Below are 17,337 nucleotides of genomic sequence, written 5' to 3'. Positions count from 1 at the left end.
ACGATTTAATGCATGATGTGGAGGAAAAGAACCACTCGTTCAAATCGTTTAATGCACACCTAGCCATGGATTACCCCGCCTATACCATGGTCTTTCCACAATTAATAACGTTAAAGCTGTCATTGGTTTAGAAGTGCAAACTTTGATTAGAAGTTTAAAATAAACTTTGGGAGGTCCCACTTCGGCTCTAATTGGCTATTTATATTTCTCTGGTTTACTTTATTTAAATGGTTAGTAGTCATATGGATCCCAGCATAGCTGGGACAGGCACGCCTTTAAGATTTATTAGTTGGAACGTCAGAGGTATGGGTAATCCTGTCAAGACATCTAAGGATTTTATACATTTGAAACATTTAAACTTCAATATAGTATTTTTACAGGAGACGCACCTACATCTTAAAGTATTAAAGATCATCAAAGGTTACTCTGCCCTTGGGTGAGTCAAGTGTTCCACTCGAACTTTAATTCGAAAGCAAGAGGGGTCGCTATTTTAATTGACAAAAGGTCACAGTTTTCCTCCACTAACGTTGTTGCTGATGTGAACGGTAGATATATTATAGTTGCTGGTACTCTGATGCAAAGACAGGTGTTGTTGGTAAATGTACACGCTCCAAACTTTGATGATGTGGAATTTGCTAATAGATTGTTGAGCAATCTCCCTTTTTAAATACTCACCTGTAGATTTTCGGTGGAGATTTAAACTGTGTAATTCACCAAAACTTTGATCGGTCTAATCCCCGTACTCTGAATCAATCTGCAATGTCTAAAACATTTTCCGATTTTATGGGTCAGAACGGTCTCGTTGATCCCTGGAGATCCCGTAACTCTGCTCTTAAAAAGTTTTCTTTCTTCTCCCAGGTGCTATCCTATTGAAATCCTATTTGAGGATTGATTATTTTTTATAGACAGCACTCTTGATTCTTGTGTAGTTTCTTCTGACTATTTGGGTATTGTAATTTCTGACCATGCGATCATGAATTAGATATTCATCTTTCTATTTATAAACGTAGCCCACCGCCTTGGAGATTTAATTCTCTTCTTTTAGCAGACAGTGAATTCTGTGAGTTCATTTCTACTTCTATGGATGACTTTCTTTTCTTCAGTCAGAATGACTCCACCTCTTATTCATTGTTATGGGAGACACTTAAATCCTATATCAGAGGGCAGATTATTTCTTACTCCACTCTCTGTAATTTAAAGCGCACTGCTAGGGTTAATGAACTTACATCTGCGATCAGTAGTCTCGATCAAAGATGTGCGTTGAACCCCTCTCCAGAACTTCTTAAACAGCGAATCGACTTACAGGCAGAATTCAATCTTATTTCGACTAAAGAGGCGGAACGCTTGTTGTTACGTACTCCTGGTTCATATTATGAACATGGCGATGAGCCGAGTCGTTTACTGGCACGTCAGCTACGGCGACAGGCCGCTTCCCGTCTCATACCTAGTGTTAAAAACACTCATAATATCGTCACTACAGAGCCCATGGAAATTAATGCTACTTTTAAATGGTTTTACTCTTCACCTTATAAATCTGAATTTCCTGCAGACGATACTAAAGTGAATGCATTTCTTCAAGACCTTTTTAACGCTGTTATTGATTCGAATACTGCCATGCAACTGGACTCCCCACTCTCTTCAAGAAATTTGAATTCAGTTAAAACTATGCAATCTAACAAAGCTCCTGGCCCGGACGGGTTTCCAGTTGAATTTTTTAAAATGTTTATCGGAAAATTAGCTCCATTGCTTTTATCTGTGTTCAACGAATCCTTGGAATGTGTCTTTGCCTCTGACTCTGACACAAGCCACGATAGCTCTGCTTCTTAAGGAGGGTAAGGATCCAACCTCCTGTGGTTCTTATAGGCCGCTGTCTCTGCTTAATGCAGATGTAAAGGTGTTGGTGAAAGTAATGGCATCTCGTTTAGAGGACATTATCCCTTATATTATATGTGAAGAGCAGAAGGGTTTTATAAAGGGACGTCAGATGTTTTTCAGTACCCGTACGCTCTTTAATATAATTTATTCAAAGCATTCGGCAGTGCTTCCTGAGATTGTGATTTCATTAGATGCTGAAAAAAGCATTTGATAGGGTTGAGTGGGAGTATTTGTTTGCAGTCTTGAGGAAGTTCGGATTTGGGGATGAGTTTATTTCTTGGATTAGCCTCCTTTACTCAACCCCTAATGCCAGGGTTCAGACAAACGATCTCGTCAAGGTTGTCCTTTATCCCCTCTGCTTTTTGCTGTCGCTATCGAACCTCTGTCTATCGCATTAAGATCTTCTCCCTTGTTTAAAGGAATAGTTCTATACGGTGTAGAATACAAATTGTCGCTATATGCTGATGATTTGTTATTGTATGTAACCGATCCTGTTGCCTCTATGCCTGCTGTCTTGGCTGTTCTGGAATCCTTCGGTGTTGTCTCTGGTTATAAATTAAACTTGGATAAAAGCGACTGTTTTCCTGTCAATACTGCAGCATTTTCTCTCCAACAGTCAGATTTACCGTTTCGATTTAGTCAGTAAGGGTTTAAATACCTAGGTATCAACGTGACACGTTCTCTATCTAATCTTTCATCAGCTAACTTCACTCCCCTTATCTCAAAGGTTAAATCTAACATTCAGATTGGGGTAACTTACCCCTTTCTCTAATTGTCAGGATCAATGTCGTCAAAATGAATATATTACCGAAGTTTCTTTTCTTGTTCCAGCAAGTGCCTCTTTCTCTGCCAGAATCATTCTTCGATTCATTGGATAAGATAATTAGTACTTTTATTTGGGGAGGGAAGCCACCAAGGGTTAGTAAATTATTGCAGAAATGTAGACTTAGTGGAGGACTTGCATTACCCAATTTTCAATTCTATTACTGGGCTGCGCACATCCATAAACTCTGCTACTGGGTTAAATCTCCTGGATCTTCTTGGTCTAAATTGGAACTATTGTCGTGTAGGGAATCCTCTTTACCTGCTTTATTTACTCCTCTTTACCTACAAAACTCTCCCTATATACTGATAATCTAGTTGTCCTCAACACTTATGACTTGGTATCAGTTTAGACGGCGCTTTAAATTTGTAGGTGCATCCTCTTTGTGTCCTTTAGTCAACAACCATCTATTTCCTCCATCGTGTTTGGACTCCACATTCTCAGTGTGGGATGACAAGGGTATTGAACAAGTTAGAAATCTGTATCACGAAGGTGTGTTCGATAGCTTTGCCAATCTGGCATACACTTATGACCTCCCTGTGACTCATTTTTTTCGGTATTTTCAAATTCGGAATTTCGTTTCTAGATGTTTTCCTGATTTCCCCTCTGCGCCTCCTGAACAGGCTTGGGAAAGCTTGTTTTCAAACAATCCACATCAGAGAGGAATGATTTCTAGGATTTATGATTTCATTCTGGCGTTAGGTAGTGAGTCGTGTAACAAAGTTAGGAATGCGTGGGAAACGGAGTTAGGAGTACAGATAAGTGAGGGGTGTTGGGAACGTGCTATAGGGAGGGTACAGTCTACCACTTCCTGTGCTCGTCTTGGACTCATCCAGTTCAAAGTTTTACACAGAGTCCATCTGTCCAAGTCGAGACTTTCTGTGATGTATCCGGACGTAGAGGACAAGTGTGATAAATGCCATGGCTCTCCCTGTCATCTTGGCCATAGGTTTTTCTTCTGCCCTGATCTCCATGGGTTTTGGACTGTTTTTTTACCATCATGTCCACTATTCTCAGGGTAGATTTAAATCCTTGTCCATTGATTGCTGTATTTGGGATTCCTGATGCCTCAGTTCCATTGAGCTTGATACAAAAGAATGTTTTTGCTTTCACATCCCTTATAGCAAGACGTTCCCTACTGTTGCAGTGGAAGTCTGCTAAATACCCATCTGTCTCCCAGCGGCTAAAGGGCGTGATGTTTTTTCTGAAACTCGAGAAAATAACATATAGGATGAATGGTTGTACGGACAAGTTTTTTTATAAAGGGCATCCCTTTATTGTATACTTTATGGAGTTAGACACTTCCCACTTAAATTTTTGTGCCTGTTGTTGAATTTTACAATATCTTTATAACCAGCGACAGTTATTGGGTATCCATGATGAGGCGGGGGGCGGGTTTTCTGCATTTTTAATTTTGTTTTCCTTTGTTAGTGAAAAAAGAAGAAAAACCTGTGAATGTTTACTGCTGTGTGTTGCTCAATTTGTTTTCCTTGGGAAAGGGAGGGGAGGAGAGAAGAGAAAAGGTGATGTTCAGCTGACATGTAGACGTGTTCAGGAGAAATGTTCAATAAAAATGAAACTGGAAAGAAAAAAGTAGTTTAAAATAAACTTTAATTTCCATAAGTTAGGTGGTTAGATCTGGAATTTTGTCTGAAGTAAATCAGACACAGAGATAAAGTAGTGTGATAAGATTTAGGAATGATCACGGTGATCAAACTGGCTGGAATTACCTGTGCAATAAACAGTTACAGTGAGGGGAAAAAAGTATTTGATCCCCTGCTGATTTTGTACGTTTGCCCACTGACAAAGAAATGATCCGTCTATAACTTTAATGGTAGATTTATTTGAACAGTGAGAGACAGAATAACAACAAAAAAATCCAGAAAAACGCACGTCAAAAATGTTATAAATTAATTTGCATTTTAATGAGGTAAAAGTATTTGACCCCCTCTCAATCAGAAAGATTTCTGGCTCCCAGGTGTCTTTTATTTTTTAATTTTTGACATGCGTTTTTCTGGATTTTTTTTGTTATTCTGTCTCTCACTGTTCAAATACAACTACCATTAAAATTATAGACTGATCATTTCTTTGTTAGTGGGCAAACGTACAAAATCAGCAGGGGAACAAATACTTTTTTCCCCTCACCGTATAATGCACACCTTCCAGCCAATCAGGATCCAGTATTCACACTGACCGTGGTATAAGTGTAATTAATGCTTAAGATTCATAATGACTGTACGATATGTGTTGCTTTATTCCAAAGCTGCAGTTCATAGAAACCTCCTCACGGCTAAAGCTGCAGAGATGGAGGTCGAGGGGACCATGAAGAGGCGGCTCCAGCTGGCATCAGATCGAGAGTGTGGGCGCAAGAGCAGACTTTTGATAAAGGAGGGTATTTACAGTGTTTTAACTGCTGTGTTTTTGCGCTATTATTAATTTGTTAAAATGTTCATATTATAGTCTATTTTTAATTGTTTATAAAAGTCCTTGCTGTTTTTAAGTGGCTGAATTAGTGTGTGTGCGCGCATGTGTGTGTGCGCATGTGTGTGTGTGTTGGTAGCTGGTTGGGTATATAGTTCTGGTCGGAAGTTGACATACCCCTTGCAGGAAAAAGAGACCCTGTGTAATCTGTTTAAACGACTTTTACGCATGTTTTGCAGAGAGATCATTTTCACCTTGCTGTTTGGGTCTCTGTCCCACACTGTTACAGTGCAGTATTGAGAGCGCGCGAGGGAGATCGATTTTCTATCAGAAACAGTAACTATATAAAATGGACGTCAACACGCACCACTCTGTGAGGTCATTTCTCGCTCTCAACAGAGTAGTTGTGATTGTTCAGTGTTTACCACGGGGCCAAAACATTCAAGGCCACGGTGTATTTTGACTGTTCCTGTAGCATAATCTCACCAAACTGTGTGTACACGAGTCCACAGACACTGAGTCTATTCACAGCTCCCTGCTGTGTAGATGTTCTGCTCATCCTCACTGTACCGTAAAGGTCAGAACCTCACATCTGTAACCTTGTAGCTTTCCTTAATCAACACGACTGCGACCAAGCTTGTGTAGCACTACTATTTTTAGATCTCCGCCTCTCAAAAGTATTGGCGCCCTGCGCGGCCGCCTCTCAAATCTTTTGGCGCCCTACGCGGCCAGCTCTCAAATCTGTTGGCGCCCTATGCGTCCGGCTGTCAAATCTATCGGCGCCCTATGCGTCCGGCTGTCAAATCTATCGGCGCCCTATGCGTCCAGCTCTCAAAACTATTGGCGCCCTTCACGGGCAGTTCTCAAAAGTATTGGCACCCGATCTGAATTTTGCCACGGCAAGCACCACTCACATTTTCTTCAGGAAATGTACCTTAAAATAATAAAAAGTCTCTCACTAGGCTGTGTGTCGAGATAAACGTGAAAACATCTTGAGCTTGTGTTCACCACAGACCTTATTTCCGGCATTTAACCCAAAACCCCATTGACGGAAGTGCTAATACGCTGACTCGTTTCTGGGTTTCACGACTCATTCCTGCAGCACTCTGTAAGACGGGCTGTTGTTATCAAACCATCGAAGTAAGATAAGCGGCTTTGGTAATGATTCTTTAAATGAACCGATTCAGAATCCTCTTCTTGAATCGTTTGAGTCGTTCTCACTCGGTCAGGGTTGCACGTGTGGGTTGCTTTTCCTGCACGTGTTCACAGACCGTAAATCCCAACCCCATGGTAGACACTCGACAGAAATTTCATACTAAAGTAAGTATTTTATATTTTCTGGGTCTAAACAGAGCAGAAGTATTGCTAACGTGTTGTACAGATTCTATTGGACTGGTGAACTGTGTGGATTTGTATATTTAACCCAGTTTAATATGGCCTGCTTTGTTCAGTCAGAGACAAGTAAATCTGTTCTAATGTTCATTTATTTTCCATAGATAAAACACATGTTTGTTTACACATGAATACGTACTTTATGCTTTCAGAATGGTGGAGATTTGGCCCTTAACTATGGTTAAGTGGGGGGTACTATAAAATGCACAGTTCTGAGACACTATATACCTATACTGTGAAATCAGTACATGTGTGTTTAGAATGATTATAGCTTTTGGGGAAAAAACTATTCTTGAATCTATTAGTCCTTGTTCTGATGCACCTGTAACGTCTCCCTGAGGGCAACAGATCAGAGCCAGGGTGAGAGCTGTCCTCAATGATGGTTTTTCCTCTGCTGAGGCAACGGGGGGTGTAAATATCCATCAGGGAGGTGTTGTGGATAAAAAATGTCATAAAATAAACATAAGGGAGACCTAGCATCCAGCAAAGGGGAGAAGAAGAAAAGACGGGCACCTAGACACATAGAAGCGGGATTAGGCGGACATTGACAAATTGGAATTACACTTTAAAGATCTTTAAGAGCAGTAGTAGTCAAAAAAGTCAAAAAGAGGTATACGAGCTGAGCTGAGGAGTGCTAATACACACACACACACGCTCGTACAGTCAAGGGCGGGCAAGTAGACACAACATACACACACACTCTCTCGCTCTCATACACACACATGAATAACTTTAATAATCTTATTGTAATAGAGAAACTCTCTATAAAAAAACAGAATAGTAGGATATGCAGGACAGTATGGAGGATATGCAGGAGCTTAAGCTCATCACTTCTGAGAATTCTCATCGGTGTGGATCTCGTGTGGTGGAACGGAACAATAAAGCTGGACCCTTGCTTCTTCTCACTCACGGCTGGTGTATTTTTTTTCTATCTCCAACTGGGCTCAGAGGTAGATGTGAGTGTTGGCTTCTATGTTGAATTTTAAGTGTTTTTGGGTAATAGGCTAAATTTGAGCCAACAGAGGGGAGAGGTAATAAATAAACTTATAAATGTGATTACTTGATGACCGTAGACAGAACTCTATACATGTGAAATGTTTTGTTGAAGTTCAGATGAATCTCTGATGTACAGAATCTTCAACAGAGTTCTGCAGAAAGATTTTGAATGCCTCTCATTCACCAGAACAAATTTGCAGTTGAACAGTCTGTCTAAAAGAAAAAATCTAAACACACAATATAAAATTCCTGCAGTGTGAATAAAGCCTTTGTGTTGCTTTTAGCAAACATGTCTAGTACTCTCGGTTCAATGTACACAATTTACCCCATTTAAATGCATTTTGGAAATTGTTCCACATGGCCTTAAAGTGTGAATATTCACTGTATGCCAAATAAGTAATCAAAGAATGGAACTGAATTTTTTCTTCTCTAACGGACCATTAATCACAATTATAAAAGATGATGCATCAGGTACAAAGTATCAGGGTTTTTTCCCCCTCTTTTTCCCACAATAGTTGCATGATTTTTGCTACACCCTTTCCACCGTGTGTGTGTGTGTGTGTGTGTGTGTGTGTGTGTGCGCGCTACCAATCACTTTGAGGTAAAAATATTTTAACGCAGCCACTTTCACCTTCCTACAACAATTGGTGACTGGGGATCTCTGTAATGTAACCGTTTCTGTAATTATCCTTACTTGCCTTTGTGCTTCTGTGTCTTCTGTTGGTGCTTTATTCTGCTTTTTAGGGCCCGAGCACCGCTGCTGCAAAGCCCTATTGGATCTGCTGTTTATTATTGGGGCAGAGCACCGAAGGTGCAGCGCTTCCGGTGACCACCGGAGGGCGCATGCACCGGAGGTGCAGGGCCCTATTGATTTTCTGGTGTTTATTTCATGCATTCTTGTCGTTTTTAAGGGCCTAAACATGGCTGAAAACTCACAAAACTCGGTAGACGCGCCAGCACCAGTGAAAATGTAACTTACATTGGGCATGGTCGAGGAGCTCCTTAGCACCCCTGAATGCAGACAAAGGTCGGGATGAAGTTGCTCCGATGTGCACGATTTACCATATATATATATATATATATATATATATATATATATATATTAGATAGATATGGGGTAATAAAGTGTAAAATATAGATAATTCACAATAATTTGATATCAGTTAGATTCAGCTTCGGACACAAGTTCCAGGTACTGATCGAGAAGGAGTGGATCAGCTTCGGACACAAGCTGACCTCGGTGTGTATGAGCAGTGAGGGCGTGGTTGTGTGTGGGCGCGTGAACGCATGTATATTTAACCCCATCTTTCTCTCTCTGTGTGTTTCTCAGCGTGTCGGCCTTGGAGATGAGAATCACGCCAACTCGGAACGATCCCCTCTCTTTGTGCAGTTCATCGACTGTGTGTGGCAGATGATGAGACAGGTCAGCTACTGATGCTTTACACCACAACACTGTTGAATTCTCCAATCTGATTGGTCAGAAGGCGTTGGAGACATTTCTGTAACAGCAAGATTCTGATTCCAGCTGCAAGGGAAATTACAGCTTTATAGTGATGTTCTCGTTCCTATAGTAACAGCTCATTCACAGGGTCTAGTATGGCGTACGCAATACATATTCTAAGCTTAATCGTAAACATATTATAAACATGTCACTTAAAGAAAAAGACGTATGATCATTGTGATCTAGTTAAGATTTATAAGTTATCTATTTATGGAAGTTTTATGGAAGTAGTCTCCAGTGTCACGGCAGAGAGGACACTGCACTTTCCAGTTTCTCAGTAACATTGCAAGTCTTATTAATTTCAAGAGTTAGGGGGAAAAAAGAGAGGCTTGTGAGGGAACTATTGTTTTATTTTAATGTTATAAAGTAAGAGATCATAATGAGAACTAACTCTCTTTTCCAGGACATTCCAAATTGTTCTTTGGCTATGCTCCATGTTTGTGCAATGGTTCAGACCGGTTTTTCCTCTTTTCGCAGCTTCAAAATGGCTTGCTTTTCTCCCATAGACAGCTCTCTGGTCTTATTGTCGGTTTATTCTTTTTAACAACAAATGCTGTCTCCACAGGTGAAACCCAGGGCTCAAACCAAGAGAAGACATTCAGAGCTATTCATTCTTTAAAGTCCATTTAACGAGGTACACCTGGCCAGCAAGAAAAAAACATCAGTCACTCGTTCCAGTATTTTTGAACAGTTAATGAATAGGATGGCTTCAAAAAAGCTGCCATATTTTAAGCTGTGTAACACGTCTAGATGTAAATATGAGGAAATGAAAGCTGAAATTCTGATCTATCGTCTCATATTCGTCTTTTATCTCAAACCCAAATGTCTTCAGTATACAGCAAAAGCAAGTGAATTGGCCTTGATGTTCCAATACTTTTGACGAGGACTCTAATTGTAAGAATTAAATATAATTTCCGTACTGAACAAAGACTGATTATCTGTTCAGGCGTTATTGTGCAGATCCACATTTAAGCATCTTACTATACACTGTTAAACCCAGTGTCTGTATTCTTTTTTCAGTTTCCTTCTGCTTCTGAGTTCAAAGAGCTTTTTCTCATCCCCATCCTGGATCGCCCCTACAGCTGCCTGTTTGGTACATTCCTCTACAGCAGTGAGCAGGAGAGAATGGAAAAGGTACGCTCCACATTTCTCCACTAATGGGCGGAGGCTTTCCAGCCTGTCTGATTTTCCTGAATGGAAATGAATTTGTCTAAGTGTCTTATGACTTCTCTCTCTGTCTCTCTCTCTCTTTTGTTTTTAGGAAGTACAGGGTAAAACGGTCACTGTGGTCCTACGTTAACAGTCAGCCGGAGGACTTCACTAACCCGTTCTATGTGGACTGTAAAAACCAGGTGCTGTATCCACTGGCCAGTCTCACACATCTGGAGCTCTGGGTGGGTTATTATGTGCGCTGGAACCCACGCATGAGACCTCAGGTGCTTATACTGCAAACCACACTCTATGAAATTATGGGGAAATGCTCAAAAATAGTGTTTCCAATATATACCAAAATACCTAGTTACTTGTATAACTGAACAGTGTCACTTCAAACACATGATGAATGTCACTTTTTATTACTAGGTGTTTCTGGGTTTTAACACCAAGTTTGCTTTAAAAAAACAAAACCATTTCTATCAGCGCAAAGCTAAAAAAACACAAAAGCTGGAGTAATGGGTCGGTAAGCATAAAAAGTGCCGTACACAGTGGAACTGGACACACGAGGATCTCTGACACTGTTGACTCTTCAGTGGTTCCATTTTCAGTTCTAGTTTGTAGGTACAGGTTTCAGTCTTCAACAACATTGTAGTTTTCTTTTTAAAATGCACTCCTTGGTTGTGCTCACTGCATTACAAACTCAAGTCCAACATTGAGATTTTTTTTAAAAAATGTGTTGAAATGGAGTTTTCTTGTGATGCCTCTATATTCCTGTATATTTCATGATTGGCTGGTTAGAAAACTACATGAACGTACAGGTGTTCCTAATAAAGTGGACGGTGAGTGAACATGACGTGGCTGAAACGATTTCCAAAACACTTCAGGAGCAGCTAGCGATAAAGATTAAGGTTACACCGGCTTGATGATTGATCTTTTAATAATGATACATAAATAAATAGAAAGCGAATGGAATGATTTAGAAAATCGGTGTCCCAAAACGAAACTGATGTTTGTGTGCTTTGTTGATTATGTAGATGCCGCTCCATCAGAATCTGAGAGAGTTATTGTTTTTGCGTGAAGAACGTGGAGGAGCTCCAGAGAGAGGCCACGTCATCCTGCTCCATCTCCTCATCCTCAGAGCATACTTCTCCCTCCTCACATAGTGGTACACCACTTCACACTGCCGTCTAAATACACATGCGCACACACACACATACATACATTTAAGAGCACACACTGTCTTTACTCAATGAATACACTCAGGCACAAGTAGGGAGTGGATGAGTATGAAGCGGGCACACACACACACACAGACATTCCTGTTTGCAATTTTTTTAACTATAGAGAAGTAACCTAGTGTCACATTTTATAAATCCTTAATACTTAAAAATGGATCTTGGATCAATGAGGTTTTCTACTGTTCTCAAGGTTTGGCATGCTGTGCATCCTGAGATGCTTTTCTGCTCACCATGTATGTAAAGAGAGGTTATTTGATGTTACCATGGCCGTCCTATTAACTTGACCCAGTCTGGCCATTCTCCTTTCGCCAACAACGTGTTTCCACCCCGAGAACTGCCACTTACCGGATGTTTTTCACACAAGTGTGTGTGTGTGTGTGTGGAAATCCTAGGAGAGCCGCAGTTTCTGGAATACTCAAACCAGACCATTTAGAATCTACAACCATGCCGCGGATAAAATCACTGGATTACATTCTGGTGTTTGATGTGAATATTGACTGAAGCTCTTCATCTGATCCTGCTTGATGTTGTACATTGTGGTGTTGCCATATGATTGGCTGATTGGATAATTGTATGAATGAGCACATGTACAAGTGATCAGTGAGCACATCTATCTACCATAGAGGTATTTTGGGGCAATACTTGACAATGTACCTGATTTTGTTAGATTTGTGGCCAAGTTGAAGAAGCTTTTGACATCCCAATGGAAAATAATAAATAAAACAATCCAGGACAAATTCACTTTCAGTATTTTATTTTTACATTGTTTTTTCCCCCTTAATGTTAATCTCTTTCTACAGAACCCGTCCAAACTTCATATGTCAATGTAGTAAGCAAGATAAACTGTCTACAGATAAAGAATCTAAGCATGCATCTGTTTTCACCCTTATAGAAAAAGTTTTGCAGTTCCTATCCAAAAGACACCAAGAGCCCAGATGTCCTTAGAAACTAAATGTACCCTCCAACTCGTGGCCTTTTCAGAAACTCGATTCCCAGACGTCACCACACTGATCACAGTGCATCCTTCAAATCCACCGTGCAGCGGAAATGGACCAGTCGATTTAAACGGATTGTTGAAAATGTACGTTGTTCAAGGCATTTGTGAATTTGAAATTTCGCTACAAACCGAGTCTGAACAGTCGCCAGAATCTGAGGCAAAAACACACGAAGGAACGAGATCACGTCATCATTGCCTCGTCTCTGGTGTTCTACATTTTTGACAAAAGTAACACCAGAGATGCTGCGTTAAAATGGTCAAGAAAATTACACCAGAGTAAAAAAATCCCATTGGGTGAGATTATAAACATCGACTGAAACTCTCGATAGGACGTGACACTGTTGGAGAGTTGCATACGAGCGGACATTAAACAATATTTAGTAGAAGCCTTGTGGATGTTTTTGTCTGTGTTCGTCTGTAATATACTGGACTGTCCTACCAAGAGTTCGACCACATACACATTCAACTGAAGCTCATACAGTCAGCATACTGAACTCTCCTTTTTGCCATAGTGCGGCCGCTTAACAGGATAAGGCCTCAGAAGTCAAGCACCAGCAGCTTGTGGCTAAAAAGCTGCAGCAGAATTGAGCTCGGCTAGGAGGTGACTGGTGACGGAAAAAGCCGGGGAACCTCGGAAAGGAAAACAGGGCTGTGTTCCAAATCTTTTATCGCCTCCTCTTCAAACTCCAAAAACCTCTGGGCCCTACAGCTAAATCCAGAGCTGAGGAAAACAACCGTTCAACTAAGAAGGCCTTCTCAAACACAATGTTTGAGCGAAGGGAGGAAATGATCAAACACGGATCAATTGGAACACAGCCCATACAGCAAAACCGTAAAAGGTGCCATAGAGTGTAAATGATTCAAAAAGACCCAAATCTAAGCCCAAACACTTCATATGACCATTGATATGACTGCTAACGAAATCTATTGTACTGTAGCTACACTGCTACAAGTGTATATAAAGATACACCGATACAACCAGTTGAACATGAATAACACGCAAAGCACATTTCACAAATCACAAATTCCCTAATAAAGGAAAAAGACGTTTGTGCTAACATGTAAGACTCGAGTTTCTACATCTTCCAAACAAGTACACTTGAGCGTCTTCATTACTGTAAGCTCGGCTCTGAAAATCTGCTACCACTGTTGTACCAGTAAACACACGCACACAGAGCAAGTTAGCAAAGATCGGTCAACAAGGTTTCTTCAACACAACCACCTTTTGATACACGTACGCTCACTTCATATTGACAGTCCCTTTTTAAAAGTGAATTAAACCATGAGCAGCTATCTTCTCAAAAGTCCGGTCAATTTCAGAGCACAAAAAAACTGCCTATATACACAACAATTCAGTCCCACGTCTCTGAAAGAAATGCAGAGCACAAATGTACAAATCACTGTGATTTCTATTTTTCTTACATGTGAAAAGGATGCTTGTAAAAAGATGATAAATCTTCACTGGGAATTACTTTAAGGTCATCAACAATTAATTTATGAATCAGGGGAGCCTGGCTCTGGTCCTGAATTCCTGTGATCATGCACAGTGTGATGATTTCTCATCTAACACTCCTACCTAATGACCCGAGGACTTAAATCGGGTGTGATTCAGGAAAATTCCCAAACTGTACTGGACTGTAGTCTTACAGGACCACAGTAAGGCTTCCCTGCTCTAAAGCGTTTCCTACAGAAATATTTATTTGAACATGATGTGGATAATCTAATCACAGACTCTGGATTAACGGTGCACACAGCGATGCTTTCACACAAAAGTGTGATGGACACTAAAAAGCTGGAGCAGCACTAATGCATGAATAGTTTGTCTCAGAGTTTGTACTTTCAGTTAGAAACACATTAAACCTCTACAATATTATTCATATGAAGTTGGAAACTGTGCAAACAGTCGTATTAGTGAGAATGAGGACAAACAGTTAAATATTCACAGAAAGTTTGACTTAGTCACAAAGCAGATGTCCCTCCCCCACCCCCCACTGAGAGCATGTATGCGTTGAGCAGTGCTCCCTCTTCAGGCTGGGAGATGTATCACAGGTTACACCACGTTGTCTTCTGTGGGCGGCTCAGCATTAGGGGGCTGGAGGAGAGTTTGTTGAACAGTAAAATGACATTTTCACTTAGGGGTGTACTCACTTTTGTTGCCAGCGGTTTAGACAGTAATGTCTGTGTGTTGAGTTATTTTGAGGGGACAGCAAATTTACACTGTTCCACAAGCTGTACACTCACTACTTTACATTGTAGCACAGTGTCATTTCTTCAGTGTTGTCACATGAAAAGATATCATCAAATAGTACCATAGCAGGCTGAGTGTTTCACATCAACAAAGGTCAAGCGTGCTCGTTAGAATATCAGCCTGGAAAGTTTTCAAATCGGTCTTATCAGTGTTTTTTTGCTCGCTCATTCACACTTTGCACTATGGTTACGATAACAGTCTATCCTTCTGCCCAACATGGATAAAACTGGCCACGTCAGCCATTTTGACAGCCTGTGGTGTTGTCTGGTTAAAAATGTGTGTAAGTTTATATTCTAGATTATATTTGTAGTACATCTCCTTGCACATGCACTTTTTCCCCTTAATAGTACAGGGACATACTTGTGCATGAAAAGCAGATAGAACAGTATAATCAAAAAGAGTGCGAAGAAGGGGAAAAAAGTAGAATACTCATGATCCCGCCCTCCTTTAAGCCAACCAATGAAAGCAAAGCTCGTTATCAAACAAATTCAAGGTCTACAAAATAACCTGTTGGGAGAACACCACATATAAACACTACACCTTAAAGTGAATAACATCCTATATAAGGTTTGAATAATTATTAGCTTCTCCAATTCAGGAAAATGGGCCAAAAAAAAAAGGTCAGAAATTGTAAAATGCCTATCAGGGGGCTGCAGCACACTGACGATCGCAAAATTATTGAGGTGTGACCTCCCAACAAAAATGCTTACTGTTGTCATTCATTACTGTATCGGCACACTTGCAGTGTAAATTCTGTTGTTTATTATAACGGAAGTTATGTGTTAGTAATGAGGCCGCGTTGCGATCACGCGTGGTGTAGACACGCTGATACAGATGTGTAGCGCGAGTAAGATCTGTAATGTCTAATTCAAACACAAAATTTTATATTTATTTTATAGTATTTATCCATTATTTTCATGGCTGCACAAAAAGCACTGAATTAAACTACAGTCCTAATTAATAATATACATTCTGGTGTGTGTGTGTGTGTGTGTGTGTGTGTGTGTGTGTGTGTGTATTGGGTTCTTTTCTGTTTTGGACAAACACTTGTGTAAACTTTTAGTCTGAAGTAACACTCAGTTTGTGGATTTTATTTCAAATAAGATGAAATGGTACTGAAAGTTTGCCCTGACCCCATCTGATTAATCTAAAAAATAATCGGCCAACTAATCGATTATGAAAATAATGGTTAGTTGCAGCCCTAATAATTATTAATGAATGAATCATCCCCACTCCTTCCTCCAAGTGGATTTACCATATATTGTGTATGAGTATGGTTCATGTAGACCAGTTTACCTCACAGCTCCATGTTCCCTGATTCGATCCTGAGCTCAGGATACTGTTTATGTGGAACTGCAGTTTCTCCCTGCGTCTGTGCAGGATTCCTCCAGGTTTATTCCCACCACACAGACCTACTGGTTGGTGGATCTCCTATGCTATCTTGCCCCAGGGAGTGAATGAGTCTGTGATTCTGTGTGTGTGTGTGTCCGTGGTCTCCTGTGATGGACTGATGTAAGATATATTCTTGCCTCTTGCCCATTAATCCTGGATAAACTCTGGATCCTCCTCGACCCTGAGCAGGATGAAGTGGTTACTGATGATAAATAAATGAGCAAAGTTGACAAACTGCATCTGCTTTTTACTTGTATCTACTCTATGGGTCAATATCGTACACTCATATAATTGTCAGATTATTAGAAATCCATGGCTTCAATATGTGAAGGGGAAAATATTGTTAATATAAAATGATTTCTAATTACTTTAATGCAAATAGGTTGAGTACAAAGCCACCTACTAAGCCACTGCAGTGGAACTGCATGATAGAAGTAACAACTTCATTCATGTCATGTTCTGTGAAGAGATTACTACACACCTTTGTAAGATATATTCAGTTTCTTTCTATTTCTGACATGGAACAGCCTTCATTTCTCAAAACAACAATAGACTGATTAGTTTCTGAAGAAAGCTCTTTCTTTCTGGCCATTTTGTGACTGTAATCAAACCCACAAATGCTGATGCTCCAGGTTCTCAAGTAGCCCAAAGAAGACCAGTTGTATGGCTTTCTTAAACAGCACAACGGTTTTCAGCTGTGCTAACATCATTGCACAAGGGTTTTCTAATGATGAATGAACTTTTTAACATGATAATGTCAGATTAGCAAACACAATGTGCCACAGGAACACAGGAGTTGCTGGTTGGTGAAAATGGGCCTTTCCATGCCTACGTAGATATTCCCTTAAAAATCCAGCTATAATAATGACTGTATTTCTGATCAATGTTATTTTAAAAATTGTGATTTTCATTCAAAAGCAAGGCAATTTCTGAGTGACTCCAAACTTTTGAACTGAGTGTTGCTAAAGTCATAAAGTTAATAGTAATTATCTCATGGTGGTGTTCTAGTTATAATATCAGTACAAGGCACTGTATAAGGTGTGCTACTGTAACAAAAGAGACAGAACATTAGTTTGGTTTGGAAATTACCAGAGCGTTTGATCATTCTAGACAGCATGGCTCAGGTTAATTGTCAGTCATAAAATACAATAAGTGGAGAGAGGAAAAGTAAAAGGATATAATGGCTGCATGCTTAAATGATGCACTGATGGATTTTCTGTGCATTACAGTGCGTGTTTTTATGAAACATTGTAAGAAGCAGTGGAATAAGGTGAACTGAGAAATATAGAACATTACTTA

The 17,337-nt window shown here is 40.1% G+C and overlaps 1 long non-coding RNA gene across 16 annotated transcripts in view; it reads left to right on the top strand.

The window, feature by feature from the left end:
* LOC128630169 (uncharacterized) overlaps positions 1–17,337 on the top strand; it is a 63,656-nt gene that overhangs the window by 6,286 nt on the left and 40,033 nt on the right. For 4 of the 16 annotated variants that reach the window (XR_008394476.1, XR_008394471.1, XR_008394475.1 and 1 more), the window contains 9 exons: positions 4,962–5,090; positions 8,419–8,534; positions 8,671–8,747; positions 8,838–8,930; positions 9,574–9,642; positions 10,029–10,142; positions 10,270–10,444; positions 10,962–11,071; positions 11,198–12,142. This is a non-coding gene — a long non-coding RNA (uncharacterized LOC128630169). Of the gene's footprint in view, positions 1–380; positions 437–4,961; positions 5,091–8,418; positions 8,535–8,670; positions 8,748–8,837; positions 8,931–9,573; positions 9,643–10,028; positions 10,143–10,269; positions 10,445–10,961; positions 11,072–11,197; positions 12,143–12,293; positions 14,535–17,337 lie in introns of those variants that run through there. The other 12 variants (XR_008394478.1, XR_008394474.1, XR_008394473.1 and 9 more) reach the window with 12 other exon arrangements.

The sequence above is a fragment of the Ictalurus punctatus genome, unplaced genomic scaffold (assembly GCF_001660625.3).
Source record: "Ictalurus punctatus breed USDA103 unplaced genomic scaffold, Coco_2.0 Super-Scaffold_100046, whole genome shotgun sequence".
Classification (NCBI taxonomy): domain Eukaryota; kingdom Metazoa; phylum Chordata; class Actinopteri; order Siluriformes; family Ictaluridae; genus Ictalurus; species Ictalurus punctatus.
Note: the sequence above shows the minus strand (reverse complement) of the source record. Positions and strands in the feature narration are given on the sequence as shown.